This window comes from Telopea speciosissima, chromosome 1 (genome assembly GCF_018873765.1).
Source record: "Telopea speciosissima isolate NSW1024214 ecotype Mountain lineage chromosome 1, Tspe_v1, whole genome shotgun sequence".
Lineage (NCBI taxonomy): Eukaryota > Viridiplantae > Streptophyta > Magnoliopsida > Proteales > Proteaceae > Telopea > Telopea speciosissima.
In genome coordinates, this window is record NC_057916.1 from 82,781,371 (window position 1) to 82,788,343 (window position 6,973).

General features: G+C 36.8%; 1 pseudogene; it reads left to right on the forward strand.

Moving 5' to 3' along the window:
• The first annotated feature begins 579 nt into the window (after positions 1 to 579).
• LOC122655691 lies at positions 580 to 1,387 on the forward strand (annotated as a pseudogene).
• The last annotated feature ends 5,586 nt before the right edge of the window (positions 1,388 to 6,973 follow it).

Here is a 6,973-nt window from a genome sequence, read left to right on the forward strand (position 1 = left end):
AAACCAGTACGCTCCTCTCTCTCTCTTCATATTCGAGTGTTCAATTTATTGTTTTGCTGTTGAATCGAATTGAACATGCAACATCAAGTTGCAGCATAATTTCTTCCCAGAAAAAAAAAAGAGTTACAACAGTGATGAATATCACCCCTAGAGTTGGGTATTTGTTCAACACTGACACAGAGTGTAACAATGTGCAACATATCCTATTTCAGATATAGGGTTTAACAATGTTGGTTCGAATTCTTTTGGATATCTGGAAAGAGACAGACTCCTCTGTATTCTACTTTGTCATCTGTGTCAAATATAAAAGGGCTCGGGTGTGGTTGGCGAACTGCCTAAGCAAGTTCCATGTCCCTGAAATTCTCAGGCTGATGTATTGGGATTTGTTAGCCTGAATTTCAGACACATGCCAAGAAACTGAGGCGGGTGGGGGTACAACTGGCCTGAATTGATTATTTTTTTATATATAAATTAATAAACAAAGAATTTTGTAGATTTATAGGTAGGAGATATCCAGGTGGGAATGAATATAATTTAAATTCAATTTTTACTCGGTTGCAGTAACTATTTATTTGTTTCTTTGTTCTTTCAAACATTGCTAATTTTGAATTTGGATCCTTGGATGAGGTTTCAGGGGTTATCTTGCACTACGAAGGAGAAGAAGCGAACAATCACATTTCCTTGCCATGCCCTGGAGAATTGTTTGTAGAGGAACACCACAGCAACTACGGGGAACCCTGGGTTGGAGGGTGCGACGTGTTTGAGTTTCTTGCAGGGTCAGTTCAGCTAAAGCTAGACTCCCAATTCCTCGAGTTTGGATGTTGTACACTCCATGTTGGGCTGCATTTGATCCATTGCCTTATTCCAGAACACTTCCATTGCCTAGAAACGGATGAGCTTTCTCTTATGGCGGCATTTCGGTATGCGCTTCCATCTCAGGGTCTTTTGTACAATTACCCTTTGATTTTGAAAGGTGAGGATATGAATTTCAGTAGATTTGGTTCAGGTTTCCAGTATGATTTGATCTATGCAAGTGTTGTTTTCTTTCACGTGCCGGATAAGCTCGTTTGGGTAGGAGTGTAGGACTGGAGAAGTTGGCGGTCAAGTTAGAGACCTTTTGATGGCCAGATCTTTCTCTCACAATATATAATTCAGTTCCCAACTTTTTTTTTGGGGGGGGGGGGGAAGGGACTGAGGAGGAGCATATAAAAAGGCTCAAGTATAGGGTTTGAGTATCTTAGAAAACATACCCATGATACATTGCTCTTTTACCACTATGAGATTTGGTTGAGTTCAGACAATCTAAGTTTTAAGGCTGTCGTACATTCCTTGCCAGATTCAGTTCATTGCGATTCATACTGAAGGATGCTAAATGTAGTTTTATATGCTTGTGTTTCCCTTGGTCCTTCCATGGCTGTTTTGGGCCATTGAAGCTAGAAGACTAACTATTAAGTTTCTGGATATGCCAGTGGACAAGGTATGTGCATCTGAAACTCTACTTTTGAGGTTGTTATCTCACAATGAATACAATGGTGATGGATTAGTCAGAGCAATTATGTTTTGGTAAATCTTTTGATCATTAGTGGGGAAACTCCCAGTTCTTTGAAGCTTTCTGCCTGCACGTCATGTTGACTTGAAAGGCAACTACATCCTTCATCCTGCACCCATTTCTTATGGGTTGTAAACAAGCTTTGGTTTTCAACGTGGCTTAAGGGACTCTTGAGGTTTGGAAAGTTTCTATAATTGAATGCTGGATCAAACAGTCTGCACCCTAAATAATGAGGATGAATTCTCAACCAAACCATTTTCTGCTATTATGCTGAATATATGCAAAATCCCCTTGAATCATTTCCCTCAAAACCAGAAGAAGAAGAAGAAGTTGAGAAAGACTCCAGAGAAGATGAAAGAAGTGATGCTAACATTATGTTGTTTTCAGTTACACCCATTATGCACATATAGTTTCTCATTTTATACTTTTCGAACTGAATATCAGAGTATGTACGGGAAAATTGAATATTGAAATGATGGCATTTTTTGTTTTTGTAATTATGATGATGTAATTTGAAAATCCTATTTAGATCACTGTGAGACTTAATAGTGAAATGATGGCATTTATGTAATTATTAGTGAATGGTGCATTTATGTGATTTTGTAAAAGTTGGATGAAATACTTCTATTAATGTGCATTTCAAACGCTTTGGAACAAGCCAGTCGGAAAATGCAGATGAAGCAATCGCACAAGGCATCCAATCAGCGAAAGAAAAAGGCATCAAGCACTTGACTGTGTGGACTGATTCAGCAAATTTAGCTTCATGGCTCCAAAAGGATCAATATGCAAACTGGCCATGGAGACTCTTTCATCTCCTTTTTGGCAGTGTCTTTGTACAGTTCTTTTGATAATATAGTAATTAAAAAAGTGGACAGGGATGTAGTGAGGCCAGCTCATATTTTGGCAAATAGGGCTAGACTATCTAAGTCTGTTAATACGTTTTGTGGATCCTTTTCGGACTGCTGTACTTTGATTTGCTCTTAATGCAATTTTCTTTATTTCATCAAAAAAAAAAAAAAAAAATTCTCTTTTGATTTAGAAATACTTTTTACTCAGCGTTACCAAATATGTTTCTTTCCTATAAAAATACTCCAAATGAAATTTATTTTTCTGATTCAATTTTTTTTTTTTAGAATAGAAACATTGTCAAAAACAGGCCCTTGATCTCTCCCTGTGAAGAAGACACACACAGATTTCCTTATTGTGTGATTCACACGAGGCTTGACATGTCGGTGTAAGAGCTTTTGATCAGACAGATCTCTGGATCAGATGAATTTTGTTTGTTGAGAAACTTATACATTTTGAAGCAAAATGAGCTTGCAGGATTCCTCACTTCTTTTGAAGAGTGCTCAAAGAAGTGGGTGAGTCAATTTGATGACCATGCCTAGCAAACAATCCCTATGAAGCATGATGCATTTTTTTCTGAAGGCTAATACTCTTTGACATCCTGCTGTGGGACACACTAATACTTCTTTTTTCCTCTCTGACATTGTGGGCATCTTGTTGAAGAAACCTTTAGTCACATTGTGATTGGTGTGGTGTGAGAGATTTTTTTCATACTAAACAACAGGAGTGATAGTATGAGGTTAATTTTTTCGTATCGTTTCATATCCGACCATTAGGGATCCGATGATCATGTGGGTCATTTTTTCCCCTTCTTGACGTAGGACCCTTTGTTGAAGAAACCATTTGCCACATCATGATTGTTGTAGTGTGAGAGATTGGCGGCATAGGGAACTCTTCCCCCATCACAAATTTATGACAAATATCTAAAGTTTCCTTTAGTATGTGTTCTTCGAGTGTCATCTAAGCACTAGAATCCATGAGTAAAGAGATTCATTCTTCACACTCGGTTGATCCAAAATATAAAATGTAGTTTGAAAATTTCAATCTCATTTGACATGCCGGAGGAGGCATGTGTCACGATCATGGAAGAAAAACTCAATCGAAATCTATTGAAACCATCGTGTTAATTCGGTTTCGCAGATTTTCGAGACGAGTTGAGGGGGGATTTTATAAAATTCCTAGATTTGACCTGGTTTCGATTGGTTTCGACCATATTTGGGTGGTTTCGATAGATGTCCATCGAAACTAGGGAAAACTTGGCTCGAAACTAGGACAGATAGATATTTATGCCAGAAACTAGGTCAAAAACCAGAAAATGTTTTTGTATTTATATTTCATTTACTTAAGTTATTATTCATAAATAAACAAATACCCCCTATTTGAATCCAATAAACATAGTTAAAAAATAAAATTCCCAAAGGAAAAAAAAGTCAACCCCTAGTTCAAGAACAAAAACTGGATTTTCTACAGTAGATGCAATTTTCAACTTTCTATTGCTAGGGTTTTTCTCAAATCTAAACATTCCATAAATCTTAATATGATAAAACATTGCTAAAAACCAAAAGTGCGGTAAAATATTCATTTGTTTTGATGTTCAAAAAAATATTTTCATTTAGAGTGATTTTGACAGCATTTGCGCATACCAAATTAAGTTTGACTGGTACATAATTCTTTCAATATAAATCAGATTTAAGCAATCCTGGATTTGTTAGAAAGCTTTGTTGAAAGCTTTCCAATAAATCCAAGATTGCTTAAATTTCACTTATATTGAAGGAGTTATGTTCCGATCAAACTTTATTCGATAGCATATCCAAGAACAATAAACAGTATCAAACTTGGATCAAAACCACAAGTAATATTTTAGTGTTCTCTACATGAAACTAATGCATGGATTGGGTTTAAAATGTAAAAATAGGCAGCACAACAAGAATCAGGATAAAAAATAAACTTATGGGCCTTGAAACCAAGGTTCGAGTTAGCCTGGAAATAGTCCCAGGTTTCGATCGAGATATAGTCGAAACAGAGTTCGTCTTGATTTCTGGCTGATCAAAATCTAGCCGAAATCTAAGTTTTAGAACCTTTGTCACGACTCACGTCATAGAACCTCCGAAAACCCGAATGATGTCATAACTCACAAACATAACTAAAAAAGTGTTTTTAATTTTTGGGTAAATCACACTTCACCCCCTGATTTTCAAACGAAACTCAAATCAAGTAACCGAACCGAACCGAACAAGTTTAGATTCGGTTTCTGCTTCCAAAACCGACTCAATTCTCGTTTCGATTTCGGATCACACCATTAAGACATCGAACCAAACCGAATGATAGAAACCAAACCGATTGACACCTTTACGTATAAGTCATCTTCTCGAAGGAGAAATCTTCCCCTTCCATTCAATTCTAGTCTTTTTTTTTTTTTTTTTTTAATAATACTTCCAATTCTAGTCTTCTCCATTGACATTATGAGCGAGGAATCAATAACACAGTCTCTTTCGGCAACTCGTCGAATTAAAAAAGGTAAAAAAAGAAATCACAAGCAATGCGTGTGGCTTTGCTTCAGAACTTTACGTCAATGGAAGGAACCTTAAAAAAATAAGAGGACGAGAGAGAAGAAGCAAAATGAGAAAAAACAATAGAAAGCGTATACAAATAGATATTGCATCCCGTGAAAACACTACCAACCATTGTTATGTTACTAACTTACAAGTGTTGGCTTTTCACATTTGTATGGTCCACAAAAATTGAGTTGTATTTGGTATGCATTTTAAAATGGATTTTAGGTCTATAATGCATTTTGAAAAAAGAAAATAGAAAAAAATCGAGTTTTAGAATGCATCCTAGACCCAAGATCTATTCCAAGATAGCATACCAAACATAGCCTCAATCTAGGACTATCTAGGAGATGGATGGTGAAGCTTAGCGCGTGAACGACCTTTGTTCCCTCTAGATTAGGACCATTTATATCAACCATTTTAGAGTTTTGGTTCAAGAATGCATTGGAAAAATTAAATTTAAGGTGACTACTCCCTATGATTAGTTCTCACGTTAGTATATGATACAATAAAAAATGTTAAACCATTCGAAAGTGAGAACAGTCAGGTAACTTATCTCTTCCCTCTATTTAACAACGTAGGGAAACTCTATGGAAAACCCTTTCACAAGGCTTGCCCAACGAATACAAGAGGGAGATCTCTCTCACAATCACTGCAAGGGTTCTTAACCATGATTTTCACAATCTTAAAAGGAAGAAGAAACTCAAGAATTAGAGTATAAACCCTAGAAGTGAGAGAGGTCGGGGTAGGGAGGGAGAGAGAAAGGAACCGACACTCCCCCCCCCCCCCCCAAAAAAAAAAAAACTCACAGTCAGATTTATAAGATTTACCATCTCTCTCTCTCTCTCTCTCTCTCTCTCTCTCATCAACATCCTGCACAAACGAGGGAGCCAATGAGAGCGATCATAGGTAGTGGATCCTATATTGAGCATCTTTTTCATACATAATTCGGCACCATGAATCCAACACACTGACGTCTAATCTGAGAAACATCAACTATTGATGCATCCCCCCCCCCCACCCAAAACTCAGTCAGATTTATAAGATTTACCATCTCTCTCTCTCTCTCTCTCTCATCAACATCCTGCACAAACGAGGGAGCCAATGAGAGCGATCATAGGTAGTGGATCCTATATTGAGCATCTTTTTCATACATAATTTGGCACCATGAATCCAACACACTGACGTCTAGTCTGAGAAACATCAACTATTGATGCACCCCCCCCCCCCCGCCCCCGCCCCCGCCCCCATAATGCCTTGCTGTTATAATAAGGATCTCAAGTTAAGGGATTAATCATAAGCTACTTATAAGAATTTGCTCCTTAAACATTCGATAATACTCCATTAAAGATTCTCAAGTTATCCACTCTGGTATGTATACTTACCTAATGTTTTGTATATCATCATTCCAAAAAAACATATAGTGTGACTATCGTATGAATGAAATGCTCAATTTTATCCCTAGTGAAACATTTTTAGGTGAAAACTTAATGACAAACATAACCCATTAATATTTAATTTCCTTAATAAAATGAATTAAATAATTTAATTATTGAATTTGATGGGCCCACTTCCAACAAATCATGTGTTTGCATCCCTTGGCATGAAGCTACTCTTTGATCGAGCAAAGGACTGCTAAGGCCAAGCCAAACCCTTTTTTTTTTTTTTTGGGTAAAAAGCCAAGCCGTTAAGAGTCACAAAATGTACATAAATCCCTTTAGAAGAATAAGAAATTTTCAACCTTTATTATGATCCATCTTCCATGGTGAACTCCACTTGGTTTGAAACTTAACACACATGGTTTGAGGAATCAAAATTTGAATCCTATCGGGTGAATCGATTTGAATTTGAAACAGAAGAATCTGAGTCCGATTCCAACTGTTTTCTACAACTCTGTTTCGAATAGCTTGATTTTATATTTAATCTTCATTTTTGGCTATGATACATATGGAATCTGACCTCAAATGCCATGAGAACACATGTAAAAGGTTGAATCAGGGAATGGTACGTTCAAGGAATAAAGACC